Below are 22423 nucleotides of genomic sequence, written 5' to 3' on the forward strand. Positions count from 1 at the left end.
ATGAGATAATGCCTCTCATAGCAAATGTGTACAGCGCGAGCTGAAAATGCATTTACAGCACTAAAAAACCAAACTTTTATAACAGCTAAACCAAACGTTTCCAATGTAAATTTCCACCTTTATAGAGTGTAAAAAGGCATCCTGAAGCCTGGAAAGTCATTAATTTGATTGTCCAGTATTTCCTTCATGAGATAATGCCTCACATAGCAAATGTGTACAGTGCGAGCTGAAAATGCATTTTCAGCACTAAAAAACCAAACTTTTATAACAGCTAAACCAAACGTTTCCAATGTAAATTCCACCTTTATATAGTGTAAAAAGACATCCTGAAGCCTGGGCAGTCATTAATTTGATTGTCCAATATTTCCCTTTTGAGATAATGCCTCTCATAGCAAATGTGTACAGCGCGAGCTGAAAATGCATTTACAGCACTAAAAAACCAAACTTTTATAACAGCTAAACCAAACGTTTCCAATGTAAATTTCCACCTTTATATAGTGTAAAAAGGCATCCTGAAGCCTGGAAAGTCATTAATTTGATTGTCCAGTATTTCCTTCATGAGATAATGCCTCACATAGCAAATGTGTACAGTGCGAGCTGAAAATGCATTTTCAGCACAAAAAAACAAACTTTTATAACAGCTAAACCAAACGTTTCCAATGTAAATTCCACCTTTATATAGTGTAAAAAGACATCCTGAAGCCTGGGCAGTCATTAATTTGATTGTCCAGTATTTCCCTTATGAGATAATGCCTCACATAGCAAATGTGTACAGTGCGAGCTGAAAATGCATTTTCAGCACTAAAAAAACCAAACTTTTATAACAGCTAAACCAAACGTTTCCAATGTAAATTTCCACCTTTATATAGTGTAAAAAGACATCCTGAAGCCTGGGCAGTCATTAATTTGATTGTCCAATATTTCCCTTATGAGATAATGCCTCTCATAGCAAATGTGTACAGCGCGAGCTGAAAATGCATTTACAGCACTAAAAAACCAAACTTTTATAACAGCTAAACCAAACGTTTCCAATGTAAATTTCCACCTTTATATAGTGTAGAAAGGCATCCTGAAGCCTGGAAAGTCATTAATTTGATTGTCCAGTATTTCCTTCATGAGATATTGCAACACTTAGAGAACTCTCACACACACACGAGACCACCCTAACCTCGCAAAACAGCATTGTGATGTGTTTCTATATGCCCTATTCAGTACTAAATTCCATTGCACTGTCTTATTTATTTATCTAATTTATATATTTGTCTGTATTATTGTTGTATTGCACTGGAGAGGGGAGCCCTCTAATCTCGTTGCACACTTGAGTACAATGACAATAAAGGGATTTCTATTCTATTCTATTCTATTCTAAAAAGTGTACAGCGCCAGCAGACAATGAATTTTCAGCACTAAAAAAAACGAAACTTCATTAACAGCTAAACTAAACGTTTCCAATGTAAATTTCCACCTTTATATAGTGTAAAAAGACATCCTGATGCCTGGGCAGTCATTAATTTGATTGTCCAATATTTCCCTTATGAGATAATGCCTCTCATAGCAAATGTGTACAGCGCGAGCTGAAAATGCATTTACAGCACTAAAAAACCAAACTTTTATAACAGCTAAACCAAAACTGGGTTTAGCTAGTCAGTAAAACACTCTTTATAGTGTAGCAACGTTAGTAACGCTAAATTCTTACCTAGTTTATGAGACGAGTGCTGTACTTGACTATTTTTTGTAATTTATTATTATTTATTTTTTTTAATGCTTTATAGAGCAAATTGCACCTATGACAGTTGTTATTACCACAGAAGCCATCTCAAATGGTTGCAAACTCTGAGGGTGACTTTGAACCGGAAGTCCCGCCTCAATCGTCATCTGATTGACAGCGGAATCCTGGAGCCAGAGAAGAGAAAAGAATCAGACACGAAGTTGAAGAAGCGAAAAAAAATAAACATCGAATCTTAAAGTTCTCGCAACGAGGGTGACTGTTGGGGTCTGGAGAAGTGACCGGGAGATGGGGAGCCCCGTATTTTGGTCTTGGTAAGAGGGTAACTCACTTGATGTTGACGAGGGAACCTATGCCGCTATGCTATATACCGTCGTGAGAAAACTACGGCCTGGGGGCCACATGCGGCCCGTTAAACGTTTTAATCCGGCCCGCCGAATTTGAAAAAAAAAAAAATAAACCTTGTTAATGTTTTATTTTCAAAATAGTGTGGTTTTTCAAAGACAAGCTTTTGTTCACTTTCATTTAAAATTAAATGTATTTTTTTTCTCAGATGAGATGAGGTTACCAAAACACTCCATCCATCTGCTCCTGGTCCAGCCCCTCTGTCAAATTTTAGAACCCATTGTGGCCCGCCAATAAAAAAGTTTTCCCACCCCTGCTATATACTATAAACTATGTTAATGTCGTCAGGCCATTATAGAGTATTTCTTCTGACATTTTGAAGGAGAAATAATACTCAACGTTTTATTTTTTTATGATGTTTGAGGCATTCTGACTGAAATACAGTTAAATTGAGGTTACCAGTAGTCATTTCCATTACCTGTAAATGTAAATTAGAATGTAACTTACTACAGTGAACCCTCGGTTATCGCGGTTAATGGGGACCGAGACCACCCGCGAAAACTGAAAATCCGCGAAGTAGCGGCGCACCTTCAAAAATGCTTAAAAAAAAAAAGTGCGAAGTAGCGGCGCACCTTCAAAAATGCTTAAAAAAATAAATAAATAAAATAATATATATATATATATATATATATATATATATATATATATATATACGGGTAGAGAGAGAGAGCGTGAAATTCATGTTATAACAAAAAAAAAAATTATTAAAACATTTTTTTATTCCCCAGCCATTATTTTTGTATTTATTCAATTACTTCTTTTTGTATTTATTTAATTACTTCGACTTTTACCTGCTGGTACGCCGTCCGGTGTGCCCTGGCATTCTTCATTTATTTATTCATTTATTCATTCATAACTGACAGCCTCGCGCTCCGCTCATGCCCGGGCGGAAGGTGTTCCTCTTCGGCTTAACAACCACGCACGCCGGCCGGTCTCCTCCGGAGCTCTCGCACGGTCCCGAACGGAGCGAAATGTCGCCCCGCTAGTGCCCGGGCGGAAGTTGTTCCTCTTCGGCTTAACTGCCACGCACGCTGGCCGGAGCTCTGGTACGGTCCGAACCGCGCGAAACGTCGCCCCAAATCGTGCCCGGGGGAACGTGCTCTTCTTTGTCCACTCTCCTCTTCGCCCACGTTCTTCTTCGGCGCACGCCGGCCGTCTAACCACTCCAGCGCCCCGTCGTGCCGCTCGGCGAAACTACAATGCCCCCGAATATTTTTTAGACCCGCGAAGCACTGAACCCGCGAAAGGTGAACCGCGAAGTAGCGAGGGTTCACTGTATTGCAGCCAGATACCTATAAAATGTCATTTAATTTGCACTGTTTTGATCGCCACTGTTTTGCTCATTGAACAACAAATGAAAAGATGAATCATACACAGTGTTTGTAAAGATAATTGTCAATGTTTTATTAAATGAAATTCCAATGTAAAATTGTGTAATATTGTGTTATATAATGGGTCTACAACATACATTTCTCACAGACAAGTAGAGCTTTTTCTCATGAAATGTGTTGAAAAAAAACTAACATTTGAACATTGTTTTGCGTTACAACATCCGTGTTTACTGGTCATAAATTATTAACTTAAGTTTAATATACACTACACGAGCTGGGTAGCCACCACGCCTCAACCACCATAACAAGTTCGCTAACCCTTTAAGTCGAACGAGGTAGCTAACATATCGGGTTCAATTTGTACCAAAAATATGCTGTTGTGCCTTGTGTCTCTGTATATGTCGTCATGACGTGTCATTTGACAAAGCCTTGTGTCGATGTTAGTTGTCGATGTAACAGTCTTTGTTAGATGTCAATGTATGTCTATGTTAGATCTCAATGTGTCGATGTTAGATGTCAATCTATGTGTCTATATTAGATGTGTTTATGTTAGATGTCTATGTAAATGTTTGTTAGATGTCGATGTGTGTAAGATGTCTATGTAAAGGTTGGTTAGATGTCGATGTCTATGTAAATGTTTATGATGGATGTCGATGTGTCTGTTAGATGTCCGTGTTTGTTAGATGTGATTGTAATGGTTTATGTTATAGACGTCAATGTAAGTGTCAATGTTAGATGCCCATGCATGTTTGTTAGATGTCGATATATGTGTCATTGTTACATTTCAACGTAAATGTTGTTCGTGCAAGTTTCCAGTCCTCCAGCCACGTGACATCATGCGCGTCAAAGTGATAACTCGTACATTTCACGGAGGGAAAAAAAACAGACACCATTGGTAGTTTTGACCGGGAAAAAAAATCATTTATTTTTTTCGAACACCTCATGTCTCTTTCAGCGTAAGAATAAACATGACACGACCAAAATAAAATATACCAACACAGGCAAATATTTAAGGAGCACTCAAGAGATACACTTCAGCTCATTTAATCCCACCTATTTTTACTAACGCAAACCCTTCAATTCTAGCGCCCACAGAATAGTGTGCTATAATGCTATAAAAATATGGAGCCTTTACCTGACAGCGTTTGAATATAACTGAATTCCCATTGCTCACGAAAAACTGAGAAACTAAGAACAAACATTTCAAGCACAAGCTTGACTTGACTTCAACAGTTCTATTTTTTCTTTTGTGACAGCTCAGACATCAAAATAATGCTTTCCTTCTATAAAATAAAAACAGCATGACAAAAGGTGCTGAAATAAACTATATACGGAAGTGCGTGAGTGACAATGTGTGCATGTGTTTTTGCAACGCATGTGTACACCCCGCCATACAAATTACACAATTCGTTGGGTATGTGGTATACACTTAAAAACAATTGCCTTGGAGCAAGTGAACACAACACGTCTCACACTGTATACATGCTGTAGAAGGGCTGGGCGATATGACCTCAAATCAATATCGCGAGAAATCGAGCAATTTTACCTCGATAACGATAAATGCACAATAAATTCCCACGTGGACTAAAATCAAAATAAATGCAGGAATTGCATATTGACTGTTTTTTTTATTGACCAACTGGTACACTTTACTTTCAATGAAAAATAAAAGTACAAAAATCATTTGTATGAACATTCCAAATAGCTTGCAGGGTTCGCGGTTAACTTTAAAAACTGCTTGCCCATAGGGCAAGTGCCACTAAAATTTGCCTTGCCCGAGTGGCCAAATTACTTGCCCGACTTGGGCAAGTGACAATTTTTTTTCTCTAAGAATAAAATGTTTATGGTTGTAAAATGTGCGCCACAAATGTAAATAAACATATAATCTGATAAGCATAAATTAATCTTGTTTTCATCGTCAACCATGAAACCCTACTCACAAGAGCAAATGTATCATCCTGTGCAGTTATTGAAAATGTTAATTGTAGTTTTAATAATTAACAAATCTGCATGTTAAATTGGGAAAATGATATTACAGCAATCCAGATGATCAATTTTAAGTCCAGGAGAGCGTATTAATTGAGGAATCACATGAGTAAATTATGAGTGTGGCAAATTTGTGTATTCCTTTAAGACCAGTGCCTGTGGTGCTGCCTCCATAAGTTTCATAGCATAAACAGAACACAGTCACTGACACTATGTCAGGTCACATCATGGAGCTAATGAATTAACAGCCAATAATCAAATATTACTCCCTTCCTTACTCACAACTGAATTGTCTACTTAAAAATATTCGAGCTATTTTAGTCATGTCAGAGGAATCCGAAATGTTCGGATTTGAACGAACTCGTCGCCAATTTTCGGCCAAAATATCGTAGGTTTTTGTTGTGTTTTTCAAACTTCAAATGAGGATGCTACGACAGCGAGTTCCAATACTGCGGGATTTATTGACGTCCACTTTAACTCGACATTCACTGAACTAACTGATCCCCGTAGCGCCCGCCCATTGCCCCCGATAAGGCCAATGGACCATACCAAAACATAAGGGGTTGTCTGGGTTAAACCATCACCATACAGTGCACACAAACAGATCACACCACCGTTTTCGTCAAAATTAAAGATATTTGGCTGCTTTAAAAAATGCTTGCCCGGTCGGGCAAGTTGCCCATAATTTTACCTTGCCCGTGGCCAAATTTCACTTGCCCCGGGCAATCGGGAAGCGGTTAACCGCGAACCCTGAGCTTGCTTTGCATGACTTGAACAATGTCACAAAGAAAAAGGGTACCTCTTGCGAAATCTTTTTCTGCAAATAGATTGCGCCAAGATGCTCTCATGATGTAAATAATGGCAAATAAAAAAACGCTAAATAAAATGAAAGAAAATGTCAATGCAAGCCAAATAAACAAGTGGGTATTATCGGGGAAAATGTGCCGTCTCGAGTACTCTGCTGCGCAGTCGCCACTTGTCATCTATGTAATGCACAGTTAGGCTCAATCAGGGATCCATGTTGCGACCCGACCACAAGTCGGATGTAGATGCAAAATGCTTGACATGTCTAAGCTCCCGGCCCGATGTAGTCCATATCGGGAAATACGGCTTTCATGAAGCGTTTAAATCCTGTGCGCGCCACGTAACTAGAGGAGCTTTATCTTTAGCTATGTGCTAAGCTATCGCGTCCACCTCTGAGACGTTCTCTCGTATGGTGTCGCCTCCGTTCATGGGCTGTTGTCACTTGTCGAACCTTGCTTCTCACTTTGAACTTTCAGCACAGCATGGTTGTGTTGTGGGTGGTGAGAAAGCTTCTGGATTTGAATCGCCAGCAACGAGAGCGACAGACGGGTGGAGTCACATGACTAGAGGCGCTGTAGCGGTCTTAAAGGGGCATGAACATTGCCGCAGACAAAAGGCTTTTCTTTTTTTATTCATCGAATTTACCGACATGGGCAAAATGATTTCGGTCATTGTAATAAATTTCGGTAACGGTAAATTTTCGGTTTATCGCCCAGCCCTATGCTGTAGCATGGCTTTTTTTGCCGTGGGTGTCAAATATTTTACTTTGTTTTCAGAGTGCTTACAGACCTCTTGGTTTTGCCTCAAAATAATTGTCTGCAAAGCAGTCTGTGCCATCCGCATCATTGATGTGCAGGAGTAGCTTGTTGGTAATAAATAGCTGCAAGAAGTCCGCTGTTTGCCGCAGCATCCAGTGGTCCAGCGCTCGCAGTGAAAGTCTTGTCTGGCAGCCCGAACCATCCCCAAACATTTCGAGATGCACGCCCACTAAATTCCAGAAATATAAACATGGACAAACTTGACATTCTTCCAGATTCTGTCTCTTTGCATTGTTTTGAAGTTACTCCTGCAACTTTTCCACTTCTTCGATCCTCCCCATTGTCTGAAAAAGAAGTGTATATTTTGATTTGAAATAATGACCTCAACATACCAATACATTTGTTTATCATCTGAACTGGATTATTTTGAAACAACATTTGGGTTGGACATCTGGGATTTGTTGTTGTGTATATTCAGAGTAATCCTTTTCTTGTATATAGCTAAAGCAATAGTCGCTGGCCTTGAAAATGGGTACAAGACTTGACCAAATTAAGATGCCATAAGGTCTAATTTGCCCCTTCTCTACCACAACTGATTTAGAGGCCATTAGTAACAGATTTGAGAAGACCACTTTTAAAGATATGAAGCCAGAGCTCGGCACCGGACCCATTTTAATTATTTATTATAATTTTAATGTATTATTGAGCAAATGACACAATATGTCAGTAGTGATTACCACAGAAGTCATGTCAAAATAGTGCAAATTCTGAGGTCGACTTCAAATCAGACAGGCGGAGACGAGCGCCAGAGAAGAGATGAGAATCAGAAGAGATGTTGAAGAAGCTAATAACAAAAAAAACAAAAAAACACATCAAATCTCCATGTAGTAGCAACGGGGATGGCTCATGGGGTCAGGAGAAGTGAGCGGGAGATGGGGAGTATGAGGTGCCGTTGGGGACAAAAGTCAGGAATCGCTTCACACTTCTGAAATGCACTCTTACACACCAGTGAAATTGTTGTTGCTCATGCATACTTATGAAACGCTATCATACATACGAGTGAAACGCTCTCATACACACTAGTGAAATAGTTGTTGCTCATACACTCGTCAAATGCGCTCATACACATAGGTGAAACATTCTCATACACACCAGTGAAAGGCGCTCAGGCACAATTGTGAAATTATTGTTATTCATAAATACAACTGAAACATGCTCATGCCCATACACGAGTGAAATGCTTTCATACAAACACCCACACTGTTGAAAATGCTGTCATGAACACAAGATCGCACAAATACTAAAATGTAAAAATTAATCATTTATTTAGCAGGGATGCATGGTGGGCGACTTGTTAGCACGATGGTCTCACAATGCAGAGGTCGCGGGATTGATTCCGGCTTTCCTGTTTGGAGTTTGCATGTTTCCCACACGCCTGCGTGGGTTCTCCGGTTTCCTCCCACATTCCAAACACATGCATGGCAGGTTGTTTGGACACCCTAAATTGGTGTGAGTGTGAGCGCGGATGGTTGTTTGTCTTTGTGTGACCTGCGATTGGCTGGCAACCAGTTTAGGGTGTACCCCACCTACTGCCCCAAGATAGCTGGGATAGGCTCCAGCACCCCCCGCAACCCTTGTGAGGAGAAGCCGTACAGATAATGGATGGTGGGATGGCATTCATAATGGACGGCCGCCACGGTGGGCGACTTGTGAGCACGATGGTCTCACAATGCAGAGGTTGTGGGATCGATTCCGGCTCCGGCCTTCCTGTGTAGAGTTTGCATGTTCTCCCAAGCCTGCGTAGTTTTCTCTGAGTTCGCCAGTTTCCTCGCACATTGCAAAAACATGCATCCATTTACTCTGATGCCAATGTTTTCTGTACCTTATGGCAGATTTTTCTCTTTGCCGAAGACTATTAGCACTTGTAGAGCGAGGACCTGTGCCACAGTCGTCAACTGCACCCTAAAATCTGATCATTTTGTATTTTAGACATTACACACTACACAGTTAAAGATGGTCCAAAAAAGAAAAATGGATTAATGTATTTCAACTTACATAATACTCTTTAAAGAGCTGACCAGCTCATTCCCAGAGGTACGTATTGGGGCGTATTGGTCGTCTTTACAGAAGACTCCAGGAGGTAACTCAGGTTTGACCTTCAGCCACAACAGAGTGTTGGGTGTGAGTGCTTCCAAGTCGTTGAGGTCGGAAGATGTCCTTGTGATAGGCCTGCTGTTTATAACTGCTTCAGCCTCACCAAGCAAGGTATATTGACTTTCTTCACCCGAAATTTGTTCTTTTACAGTGACATTCAGGATTTTTCTCACAGACCAAATAAGTCGCTCACAGCTTCCTCCGTGGTGGGAACCTGCTGGGGGATTGCTATGCCACTGAATACCTTTTTGCAGCAAGTGTTTCTCGATTTACTTAGTGTTCCATTCTTTGATTGATTTCTTCATTTCACTGTCAGCTGATCTAAAGTTGGTTCCGTTATCAGAATACATCTCTCTCACTTGTCCTCTTCTGACAAGAAATCTTCGGATTGCGTTGAGACAAGCATCTGTGTCACGTGAAGATGCAATTTCCAGATGTACGGCTCGTACAGCGAGACATGTAAAAATCACGCCGTATCTCTTTACTTGTCCTCTAACCCTACTTACTTAGAATGGACCAAAATAATCAACGCCAATTCTCTTGAAAGGCGGATCGTCAGGTAGCACTCTTCTGATGACTCTAGCAGCTCGAGGTATCCAAAACTGTTGATGCAGATTAGCCATCATGTGGTTCCTTCCAGCGTGAGCTGTAATCTCATGAATGTATCTCAGGACTAGCTTTGTGTTATGTGAATCCTTGGCAAGATGGCTTGCTGTTTTGCTGTTTCAGGCATGGCTGCGTGGCTCAACTGTCCACCAACCCTCATGACACCATCTTGAAGTACTATATTGAACTTGTAAAGTGGGCTACTTTTCTTCACCCTTTTTTGTTTTTCAAATATGGCTAAATCTTTTTTGAAACTTCGCCTTTGACAGTATTTCACAAGTTCTCTTTCTGCTTTATCCAAGTCGTCGCAGGTCAAATACTTTCCTTTGACAGTTCTCTTGAATAAATTCATCTTGCCTTCTTCACCTAATGTGATTAACTCCTTTCTATTTTCCTTTACTCTGTCAGTAAGTCTTTCAGCTTTAGAAACCAGGCTACGGCCTGCTTCAATGCTGTCCAAGACGAATAATGGTTCATCCACTGGCCCAGAGAATCTTTGGGCTACAGTGACTGAATTACATGCACTTGAGTCACTCATTTGACCTCCAGGTCATTAATTGGTAATTTGAAGTGGTTTTTGTGTTTAACTAAATTCCTGGACACTGCCTGATTTTTTTCAGAGCTGTACAACCACTAGAAAGGGTGGTTCCCACAATGTGAGTTTTGCTCAGGTGGCCCAACAATGTCACAAAAACAAGTAGGGGTGTGTGTGTGTGTTTGTATAAGCTACATGTTGGGGACCAACATCGGACAGCACACCCACTGTAGGGGACCAAAATTTTTGTGGGGACCAAAAATCTGGGCCCCACAAAAAAGAGCATTGAATTCAGTGATAAGAAGCTCAGGGGGAGGTCCTGTCAAAGTTTCAGGGCTTCCCAGGAAGGTCACAAAAACAAGACGAGTGTGCTAGAAATGTGTGTGCGGAAAAATTACTCAGGATCGCTGTCTAGTGGTCGGTCCCGGTACTGCACTTACGCACACTTCACACACTCGGCTGGTCTGCGCATGTGCAGGACAGTCTGCTTTATGTCAGGCAGCCACCCTCCCCTCCCCCACAGCCCAACCCGAAAAATTGAGATGTTAGTTAAGTATTTATTCCTATTATTGAGTGAGATTACATATTTTTACTTGGCAGCTGGCACAACAGCTAAGCTTGGAGCACAGTTATTGCAAAATAAAATAAATAAACAGTAACAACAATAACGATTGTTAATATTGTTATACTTTATAGCGTAACCTATTTATACTAATTTTCTGTATGCAATTTCAAGTGCAACTAATATAGTTGTGCATATAGATAGCCACCAAACTCCATACATTAGATAAAAATAAGAGCCACGATGTTAACCAATTAACAGTTCAAGAAAAAAGCAGACATCCAAGAACTTGCTTTGTTACTTTTGCGTGGCCAGAACTACAAACCCCAAAGCAGAGCAAACCCAAAACATCAGAGAAAGTACAATACTTTTGTCAAGGAGTGGTGCTGCTGCTTTGCGATCGCTGCCACCATAGTGAACGCGCTCCCACATTCGTGCACACGCACACATGCCACACACCTGTTTTCCACGTCCTGTCAGTCCACTCCGTCGGTCCGCATTTATTTCGTTGGTCAGCCATCACGGTTGGGTGCGCACTAGATCGCTGTTAAACCATCTTCTACGCCACAGTCCTCGTGTTCAACAAACATTTCTCCCGAATTCGCCTACCATGCACAACTCTCCACTTTCAAACCGAGCGCCGCTGTTACTTCCGGGTTTTTAGCGCCAAGCACTTGACGCTAGCGTGTGACGTCATGGCGAAATACTAGGTTTTAAAATAAAAATTTTCTTTTTTTTGTACAGTCTAAGTGCATGGGGTTATGATAGATCGAATGAGTATACCTTTATGTACTCACTAACATTTATGTTGATCATAAAATGTTGTTTTGATGAAGAAAACTGTTATTTTTTAGAATCAATTGGCTTAGGGCACTTGGGCAAACTACGGCCCGGGGGCCACTTGTGGCCCGTTAAACGTTTCAATCCAGCCCCCCAAACTTGAAAAAAATTAAATGAATAAGCCTTGTTAATGGTTTATTTTCTAAATACTGTGGTTTTTCAAAGACATATGTATTGTTGTAATGCTTTTGTTCACTTTCGTTTAAAATTAAATGTATTTTACGACTCATTGTGCCCCCCCCCTCCCAATCAAAAAGTTTGCCCATCCCTGGCATAGTGGATGGGCCGAGGAGTTTAAAAGGCACACATCATGCATTTTTCAGTCAGTTTTAGCCAGGGCTTGGTATGGGGAAGACCAGCTGGTTTACATGTAATCATTAAATTTTCCCAAGTTTTATTTAAGTTAATTGGACAAAACAAAAAAAACGCAATATTCTTCTGCCAGAGAGTATGTAATATTCTTCTGCCATTTTATTGTAGAGGGCCATTTTGAGCCCCTAACAATATTATTCAACCAAGAGATCATGAGTCGTCGCCCACTTACTTTCTGAAGTCAGCTGGGATGTCACGGCTGTGACCCTCGTGAGGATAAAGTGGTTCAGATGGAAAAGTAGGACTAAGGGCTTTTTCTCAGGTTTCCATGCGCAAATCCATGTATATTAGGTTAATTGGAGACTCTAAATTCTCTACTCATCAAATGACATTCGTGACCCTGATGGATAGATAAAATAGATTATTAATCTGCCATGGGAAGTCCAAGGTGTCTGGTAGAAAGAAATGCATTCATACACTCATTACACAGTCAACCAAGCAAAGACACAAAGCCTAGGGCAGGGGCGGGCAAACTTTTTGATTGGAGGACCACAATGGGTTCTAAAATATGACAGAGGGGCCGGACCAGGAGCAGATGGATGGAGTGTTTTGGAAACCTCACCTCATCTGAGAAAAAAAATACATTTAATTTTAAATGAAAGTGAATAAAAGCATTCCAACAATAATATTTGTCTTTGAAAACCACAGTGTTTAGAAAATAAAACATTAACAAGGTTTATTCATTAAATTTTTTTCAAGTTCGGCGGCCCGGATTAAAACTTAACGGGCCGCATGTGGCCCCCGGGCCGTAGTTTGCCCTCGCCTGGCCTAGGGCATAAACACATACATGTAATATCCAATCCGCTTATTCTCACAAGGATAGCGTGCTGGAGCCTACCCAGCTGTCAACGGACAGTAGGCGGGGCACACCCTGAAGTGGTTGCCAGCCAATCGCAGGGCACGCAAAGACGAACAACCATCTGCGCTCAAACTCACTCACAAATGCAACCTCCACACAGGAAAGCTGGGTCCCGGGATCGAACCCTGCACCTTGGGACTGCGAGCCGGATGTCCTAACCAGTCTTAACTCATTAAATACCAGCCATTTTCACTGGAGCAACCCGCTCAATCCCAGCGTTTTCCTGGGTTTTGACTAATATTGCAAGGCCCACAGAATATAGTATTCTAATGCTATATAGACATGGAGCACACCCGAAGAAAGATGAGACTCTCTTCTTTCAACAGAAAAAAATGTTTGTTCCTATCTTTTTCCATTCTTGAGCAATCGGCATTTGAAAATAGCTAAATTTCATGAAAACTCCAATCCCTGGGGAAAAAACTGAGAAAATGAGCTTTTTGTAAACTGATGCATTTTGACCATAATTTGAATTTTGACACTATTATTTATGGCTTTTATGACACCTCTAACATCTAAATAATGCATGCCTTCTATAAAATAACAAAAAAAAGCACAAAAAATGTTTTTGATAAAATAAATTTATTTGCACATAACACTAAACGACTGAACTGTTGAACTATGTACAAAAATGAAATACATCAGTGTCATACATACTTTTTTTTTGTGTGATATAAAATAAAACAGTTGCCTTGATGCAAGGGCACACAACATAGTTCACACCACATTCTTGTTTCACTCCGTTTGCCTTTGCACAAACAGACCCGACACTTTCGTTGTGGTCTGGCTTTGCTGGTCCGTGGAAAATAGGCGAGCTTGTGTTTGTCCACTGGGGTTTGTGTGAAAATAATTGTCTGGGAAGTGATTGCTGGCATCCGCGATGTGCTGCAGAAGCTCATCCGTGAGAAACAGCTGCAGGAAATCAGCTGGCTCCTCAGACTCCAAATGGGCAGCGGCATTCAGTGGTCCAGGGGTTGCTGTAAAGTCGATTTTCCTCGGTTGCCATCCAGTGTGACGCCATCCGGAACCACTGCTTCCTGATGCACAACCTGTAAATTACAGAAATACAAACAATTGGAAATATACATTTATTGCTGCATTTTATTGCTGGCGTGTGAAGTTTCATATTATAATTTACCTTTCTTTACACCAACAAGACGAGGAGGAACTTTCTTGCCGCGGGATGCACAATCTGTGAATTTTAGAAAGTATGCATGATTACCACACCATTCAGTATTGTTGTTTCCTCGTCGGGGAGGAGATGCGCTCGCGCGTAACTGCACATTTACGCGACATTTTCTGCCCGCAAGATGCATGATATGTACAATAAAAGCATGAGGGCTAAAACCACATGTTCAATGGTAACTTGCGAGCGTTTACTTCCTCGTCGGCGAGGACTTACGCTCGCGTGTAATTGTGCAATAGGCGCCCGGACGAGAAAGTCAGCGAGCAAGCTTGCGTCTAACTGCACATTTACGCGACATTTTCTGCCCGCAAGATGCATGATATGTACAATAAAAGCATGAGGGCTAAAACCACATGTTTAATGGTAACTTGCGAGCGTTTACTTCCTCGTCGGCGAGGACTTACGCTCGCGTGTAATTGTGCAATAGAGGCGGCCGGATGAGGAAGTCAGCGAGCAAGCTCGCGTCTAACTGCACATTTACGCGACATTTTCTGCCCGCAAGATGCATGATATGTACAATAAAAGCATGAGGGGTAAAACCACATGTTCAATGGTAACTTGCGAGCGCTTACCTCCTCGTTCGGGGGGATCTGGTGAGGACTCTCAGCTGCTTTGGCTATTGTCCGAAGGCAGGCGATGCAGGCCGCAAGGCACGCGCACCCTCTTTAGACGCCGTTTTGTTGTGACGACGACGAAGCGTCATCCTCTCAACCAAAGCGTCTCCATCGCCTTGATGCTTTTAGGAAGCTTTTTTTTTACAAAAAAGCATTCCTCGATCGTCATTTGCTTGGAGGATTTCATTGCTAACGCTACTAATGCGACTGCTGCTAGTGCTGCCGATGCTGCTGCTACCCACGCTGCTCTCCACACTTATAAGTCTACCCCAGGATCCCGCCCCCCCATTTGTACCTCTGGCGCAGATTCAAGGCGGATCTTTTGCACCTCTGCCCCCTGCTGGGTGATTTTTACATGATTCACAATGCGGACAAGGCTGATTCTCAGTCAGAGGTTGCATCAGACCCTTATGTACACTATGACGTAAAAAAGACAGGAAACGTACTTATACGTCTTTGGTAGAGGGCGCCATTGCATTAAAAGACGTCTTTGTACGTCTAAGGGAGTAAATGAGTTGAACAAAGTACAGGGTCCTTCACCTGACTACAGATGATCTTCTGGGGACTTTATTTGGTTTTAATCACTTTTGGGGTCTGTATCTATGCACACTCCCTGGTTTTGCTACCTTCCTGGGTACCAGTCACACAAACGTCAGACGACTCAGCACATACCGACTGTCTCAGCACTACACACTTTCACTCCAAGGCAGTGCTGTGAACCAACTTACTGACAAGAGGTAGTATTTAGAATTTTAAAAAGTGCTTGAAAGGTTTTGTTCATGTAAAACCAACAGATTATGACATTATTATTATTATTTAAATCAGTATTAAACAGCATCAGCATAGGTTAAAGATATTATACAGACTATATACGATAAAAAAATACTAAACCACCCTTGCTTTTCCGTCATTTCTTGTATAAGTTAACACACAGATGTATAACATTTGTTTATACAAATATAACGATTAAAAAGTAGCTGATTAGAGTTTTAATTTTGTATTCATTAATCTGTAATAAAAATGGACATATTTTGGTTAATAAAATTAACAAGAAATAAAAGTAAAGGGTGTTCTAATACTTTTTTCAAGATTGTCCTAACATACATTTAATGTTTACAGTATATGTCTTCGGAAGAAGCGCAGCATTAGATTTTTTTTTTTGTTCTCTCTCTTTGACTTCTGAATTTGAATTTCTGTCACAGATGTGCTTGAATTCTATTTTGGATGATTTGTGTAAAACTGCACAAATATTTGAAGAGCCATAGAATTCAAGAATCACACCAGTGCTGCTACTCCTCCGAACGGGTGAACGCCCTTGATTAACAACCTGCGTTGAGGTGGCTTTTGAGATTCGTGGTGTGGGAGAAAAATCTCTGAAGGCATTCTTAGACTTCAAGAGAGGGTCCACAATTTTCAAAGATTCACTTCCGTCTGAATCAGAGGCCTCACTTGTATCCGGAATATATTCATCTCCACTGTCATCTGAGTTGGAGTAATAATGCTTATCCATTCCAAAGTCAGCCTGTTTTTTTAATCTAAAAAACAACAACAACAACGAAATATAAAGGAAAGAAGGCAGGAGACCAATAAAATATATGCAATTTGCTTGTAAGATTCCCTGAAATCTATATGGGTTGTTTACCTGTATACTTTTGGTCCTCCTGAGCCTTGGGATAGTAATATGGTCTGGGTCTGCGGCACAAAGTTCAGGGGCAGGATTTGACAATGATTCGTCAGAATCTGTGTCGTTATTCCAAGGAAGATTCAGCCCATATTTTTTGTCCAAGGGAGGAGACTGGGTTGCATCAGAGTCCAAGAGAAAATTGAGAACCCATTAAATACTTAATCCCGAGAGGAATCTGCACAGAAAAAGGTCTTAATTCTATTTGAAAAAAAAAAAAAACTAAAATATTGATGAATGATATTATGACAAAATAATGTAATAACAAAATTAGAATGATTTTAGGAAATTATTTGCAAAACCAAAACATTGTGGTACGATAATAATGCATATAATTATTCTACGCAGCTATATTTAACAAAAACACTTAATTGACCGTAACAAAAAGCTCCCGGGAGGAAAACTACATTAAATGTTTTTTTAACAGGGCAGTGAAAATATTGGAAAATAAAAAAAATAATGAATAAAATAATATGAAAAAAGAATTCAATGTGTATCGATGGACCCATATGAAATACTTATATCGCTATGTACTTATCAGCCATATCGCCCAGCCCAATATGTAACTGCAACTTCAAAACCTCGGGCCATAACAGGATTGTAACATGGGATGCATATCTTCATTCCTAAATTTGTAGATCCCGAGGAGGCTGCTCAATGGTCCTGGTAATGTAAACCTCAACCAATTCGGTCACAGCCAATGTTCTCCATCCTTGTTAAGAAGTTTTGAAATGATTTAATAGATATACTATTGCAAACTATACCAGAATTTTATACATTTTAAACTTTTGATCACAATTTTACCTATTTTCTAAAAATCTGAAGAATCCACATGCCAAATCACCTGCTGTGGACACATAGGTTCTGTTCTGACAGATAATTCAGTTACAGGTTGTGTACTTAAAGCCAATAAGAGGGCAATGCAGCAGTCGACAGCCTGACGAAAGCTTAAGTCTCCCAATGAGAGAACTGTAGTGGCTGGTAGGTTCTTAGATTGTAACATAGTAAAGACATACACTACGCATAACTGTATATCATATGATGATGAGGGAAAATATTATTAGCTATGATTTATGTCCAGATATATTAGAAAACTTGTCCAACCAGCACAGGTCTATCTAACTGTAATTTTAACATCTCAAGACACGACAGGATGACCACATGATACGCATACCTCCTTTTCAGAGTCTGTCAAACCTTGAGAAGGCTGCTTCGATGTTCTGGTGGCATCAACCTCAGCCGATTCAGTCATTGTCGGTTGTCCTCCATCCTAATGAACAAGTTGAATATTAATTTAATGAATTAAAAAAAAGAAAATGGATCAGAATTTTACACATTTTAACGAACAAGTTCACGAATGAAACAAAACCAATTACTTTAGCGCATGACAATTAATCTTCAGTAGAGATATGTTGTGACTGATATTTCAGTCACAGGTTGTCTTTTGAACGCCACCAGGGCCGCAATGGAGCACAGGACAGCCAAAAGTCTTCTTGTCGGACAGCTGTAGTGGCTGGTAGGTTCTAAGATTATAACATAGTAAAGGCACATACAACTCCTAACTGTATTTCATATGATAATGAAGGAAAAGATGATTAGCTATGATTTATGTCAACAATAAAAATGGCTCTACGGGGTCCCCACGAACGCAAACCTGACAGTTGGGTGTCAGATGGCCAACATACCTGACTCGCAATTCAACTCAACTGGACCCCACAACACAAGAAAAAGCTGAGTGAGCCTCAAACCAGACATACACATTCACTGACAAATATCCTGTGACACCAGATATATTAGAAGTCTTGTCTAATCAGCACACGTCTATCTAACTGCAATTTTAACATCTCGAGACACGACAGGATGAGCACACGATACGCATACCTCCATTTCTGAGTCTGTAAAGCCTGGAGGAGGCTGCTTCGATGTTTTAGTAGCATCATAAATTTATTGAATTAATTATATTTGAGGTTGGATTAGATTTTTACACATTTTAAGCCTTAGCCACCCAAAACAAAACATAAGCTCATGAATGAAATAAAACTAATTAATTTCGCCCATGCCAATTAATCTTCTGTAGACACGTGTTGTGACCAGTGTTGTTTTTGGCAGGCATTTTAGATTTTGTCCAAGTCATTTGGACAAAGTGCTGATTTGTTTACATCACATTTAGTCATCCCAATTCGTTATAGTTTTAGTCCAGTTTTAGTCAACGAAAACTAAAAAAAGGGTTTTAGTCCAGTTTTAATCGACGGAAACGCAAAAAAAGTTTTACCCTAGTTTTCGTCAATTTATTCACAAAGGTTTTAGTCCAAGCGGCACGGTGGCCCAACTGGTTAGCATGATGGCCTCACAATATTGAGGTCGTAGGTACGATTCTGGCTCCGGCCTTCCTGCGTGGGTTTCCTCTGGGTAATCCGGTTTCCTCCCATATTCTTAAAACATGCATGGCAAGTTGCTTGGACACTCTAATTGCCCCGAGGCATGAGTGTGAGCGTGGATGGTTGTTCGTCTATGCATGTCCTGCGATTGGCTGGACACCAATTCAGGGTGTACCTCGCCTACTGCCGAAGACAGCTGGGATAGGCTCCAACACCCCCCGCGACCCTAGTGAGGAGAAGCGGTACAGATAACGGATGGATGGATGGATGGATGGGTTTAAGTCCATTTGAGTTAAAACAAGGCATTCAAGGTTTCCACCCAATAACAAAGACTTTTGGATGGACTACTAAGGATTCTTCATTACAAACAGAAAAAAGTGGCAACAGTGGAATCAATACTCACTGCTCCAAAATAAGCAGAGAAGCAAAACATTTTGTTGGGCAACTGTTGTGGCTTTATTTCACTAAAAGCAACATAAAATAATTTATGAACCACATGCTAACAATTTTGTCTAGTCAACGAAAAAAATTCATGTACATCACGTCATGTTTTCGTCATAAAAGAACCTCGTATAGCTTGTCATCGTCATTAAAAAAGGGGCGTTAACGAAGTATTTTCGTCATAGTCATCAGTGACGAAAACAACACTGGTTGTGACTGATATTTCAGTCCCAGGTTGTCTCCTGAACACCACCAATTGGGCAAGGGCGCGCAGGAAAGCCTGGGGTCTTCTATTTTTACAGTATAGAAAGGCTAAATATCAAATTGAAACAGTGTTTTATATCATGAATATACAGGGTTGGTGCTGGTTCTGGTAGGGAAACCACAACATAAAGATGTCCTTAATTAGTCCCACAATGGGGATATTTGCAATATGGCATATGATGGCCTAACAGGGCCACCGCCCAGAAAGGAGTAACGCAGAACTTTGTAATACTGTCACTCCCTGACCAGTTCGTTGTTCCTGCAGAGCCAAACTTTGACTCAGACCCACAAATTTGAATTACAGATAGTGGACAATGGAGAACTCCCCCAGTCAGTCATCATGTTCAACTTCCATAGAAACTTCACATACATTTATTAGATTGCCAAACTAATTGGAAACTACATCACCAGAACACCACAAGTGGGCTCTGTTATTGTACTTAAAGATGCATCTTACAAACCTGTGTTCTCCAAGGCCAGCTGGTCCATAGTCTTAAGTTATTTCTTCGCCAACATCAATGTCTCGGAGCGCAAACAGACAGAGGTGTGGTCTGTCCTCTGTTGTCATCTTCTTCATTTTACAGTTGGGGTGCATGTGGTCATCATTAACCAGTCTTCCCAGACTGCCATCTTCTTGAGCTGCATCAACACTTAAAATAGATTAAAAAAAAAAAAAACAATTATTCAATCAATGTCAGAAATTAATCTTTGAGACAATCTTGTGTACACAAAACATAAAAATAGGAAATCCACAATTTTTAAATCTAAATCAAATCATACAAGAAATTTCTATTGGAATCAGACCCTATTAACAGCTTGTCTTTGAGACTTCCATCAGGTTTCACACTCACTGAAATAACTTGAAACTGACAAAAGTGGCAAAAGAAAAGGTCAAGACACTCTTAATGTAAAATAACCACTTAAAAAACGATGTCAGCTTGGTTATCAGAAAACAATAATATATCTTAGCAAAAGCGTTAACATCATACCTTTAAATTAGTTTATATACTTCGCTTCTAACTCTGCAGTCTTGTCCAGACCCTTGACTGCATGTTCAATAGTATCCTGCTTTGGGGACTTCCTGCATCTCAGGGAAGGCATTGTTTATTCTATAAAGAAAAAAGACAGTATTGTGTTGAGAATTATTAATACTATGGGCTAAATGGAGTTTTAACAATATCAGTGTAAGAAAAATAAATTATAAATTAAAAAAATATCAATTCCTCCATCCCAATTAACGATTTCAACCATAATAGTTTATATTGAAGTTTAAACAACAGACACAGACAGATTTATGCAGTGCGACTACAAAAATCTTACCAAAATTGCATTCACAGTAACCTTTGCTTTAAGAATCATGTAATTAACCAGTGAACATCGTGTCTTACACAAAAATTAATGGCAGAAATTATCATGGTACTTGCATTCTGTGGTTCTATAACAAAAGTGCAAGCTGTTAGCTCCGCAAAGCTAATGCAACAAGCTAGCGTCCCTCGTGCTCACATTCAATGCAAACCTGACCACCGGATGACAATACGCGTCGGTTTAGTTCTTTAAATGAGTAAAAGCACCATGACGTTTTATAATTATTCAATGCTTAACTGGAGCTCGTCAATTATGTCGATGTAGGAGCACATGTTTGCTAGGCCAGTGTTGTAGGCCCACATCCATGGTGCTACTTTGTATAGTGTTTTCCACACAACTATCTCTAACTATGAACAAATGCACTCGACGCATGTTTTGAAAAAAACCCAACGAAAAACACTTACCTCTCCGTTTCAACAGCAGTTCGAACTTCGAAGTGGTGATATTCTCCAGCGTTAAGCACCTGCTCGAACTGCGAATAGGTCAAATTCAACAGCGTCTTTTTTCTGTCTTAATAAGGACGCGATGAGAGGAGGAGCGCTTGCCTTTTCGTCAGCACGCCCCGCGCGGGTGGTGCTGCTTTATCACTCTCTATCTGTGCCCGCCCGCCGGCACGTCGATAGAAAAATAATATTCCTTCAAACATTACTTTCATCTTCTTAACGTTTTGTAGTGAATTTAACAGGTTCACCACTTTTTTCAAATACACCAATGGAAAACAGGTCTTAATTGAGGAAACATACAAAGAGCGTCTCACAAACACCTTATGATGAGCAATGTAATTTGATCACGTTTTTTGTCACTGCCTGGACGTTGGGTTCACTGGCCTGGTGGCAGTGGCTTGTAGACACTGTCACTGAGTGGGAACGGATCTCAAGGTGGGTCAAACTAACCCAAGCAGTGGATCGGTCCGTTTTTTAAATTTATTAATTTTTTTATTTTATGTATTTATTTATTATTTAATACAAGGGCTTCGGCTCACTACCAGTGGGCGGGACCAAAGAATTTGGGTTTCCTTTGAGCTAGGAGGCAGTCAAAGGCAGTCCAATCCCCGGCAACATAAAGCGCCTAGCTCTGGGGACATGGAATGTCATTTCTCTGGTAGGGAATGAACCCGAGCTGGTGTGTGACTAGACCAGTGGTTCTCAATTATTTCCTGTCATGCCCCCCCTACCAAGAAGAAAACAATTCGCACCCCCCCACCACAATTTTCTTTTACATTTCGTACTAATGTACATGTTCTTTGCATATTAATGTTAGATTGTCAATAAAATATCTTACCTTAACAAAGCTAAATTGATAAAAATAAAATATCATTTTGAGAACGACTATTGTGAGGATCTCGAAACTCAGTACTCTGTGGTGCTAATATTGATGAGATGATAAATATGTTGAAGCCACAGAACAAAAAGATTAGATATTGTTTGGAAATTAATGACGTACATAAAGGAATATCAGCCTTGATTGGAGTACATTACTGCATTTAAATTTTTAATAAAAATGAAACAATTATTGATGTTATGACCACTATGAAGAATTTAAAAAACAATATATAGGGA

The 22423-nt window shown here is 40.3% G+C and overlaps 2 long non-coding RNA genes across 3 annotated transcripts in view; both read right to left on the reverse strand.

The window, feature by feature from the left end:
- Window positions 1-7188: 7188 nt before the first annotated feature.
- Window positions 7189-22423, reverse strand: part of LOC148316022 (uncharacterized) — a 32258-nt gene continuing 17023 nt past the window's right edge. The window contains exon 3 of the long non-coding RNA XR_015840435.1: window positions 7189-7354. This is a non-coding gene — a long non-coding RNA (uncharacterized LOC148316022). The remainder of the gene's footprint in view (window positions 7355-22423) is intronic.
- Window positions 15262-21341, reverse strand: LOC148316023 (uncharacterized). 2 transcript variants are annotated; one of them, XR_015840431.1, is made up of 6 exons: window positions 21269-21341; window positions 20489-20608; window positions 19961-20149; window positions 17591-17686; window positions 16378-16530; window positions 15262-16270 (listed from the first exon to the last, which is right to left on the reverse strand). It is a non-coding gene; the product is annotated as an uncharacterized LOC148316023 (long non-coding RNA). The 2 variants fall into 2 exon arrangements; XR_015840432.1 differs by lacking the exons at window positions 20489-20608; window positions 21269-21341 and having other exon boundaries at window positions 16378-16594; window positions 19961-20122.

This window comes from Idiotropiscis lumnitzeri, unplaced genomic scaffold (assembly GCF_059441095.1).
Source record: "Idiotropiscis lumnitzeri isolate Australia: NSW breed Sydney's pygmy pipehorse unplaced genomic scaffold, RoL_Ilum_1.0 HiC_scaffold_25, whole genome shotgun sequence".
In the NCBI taxonomy this organism is placed as follows: domain Eukaryota; kingdom Metazoa; phylum Chordata; class Actinopteri; order Syngnathiformes; family Syngnathidae; genus Idiotropiscis; species Idiotropiscis lumnitzeri.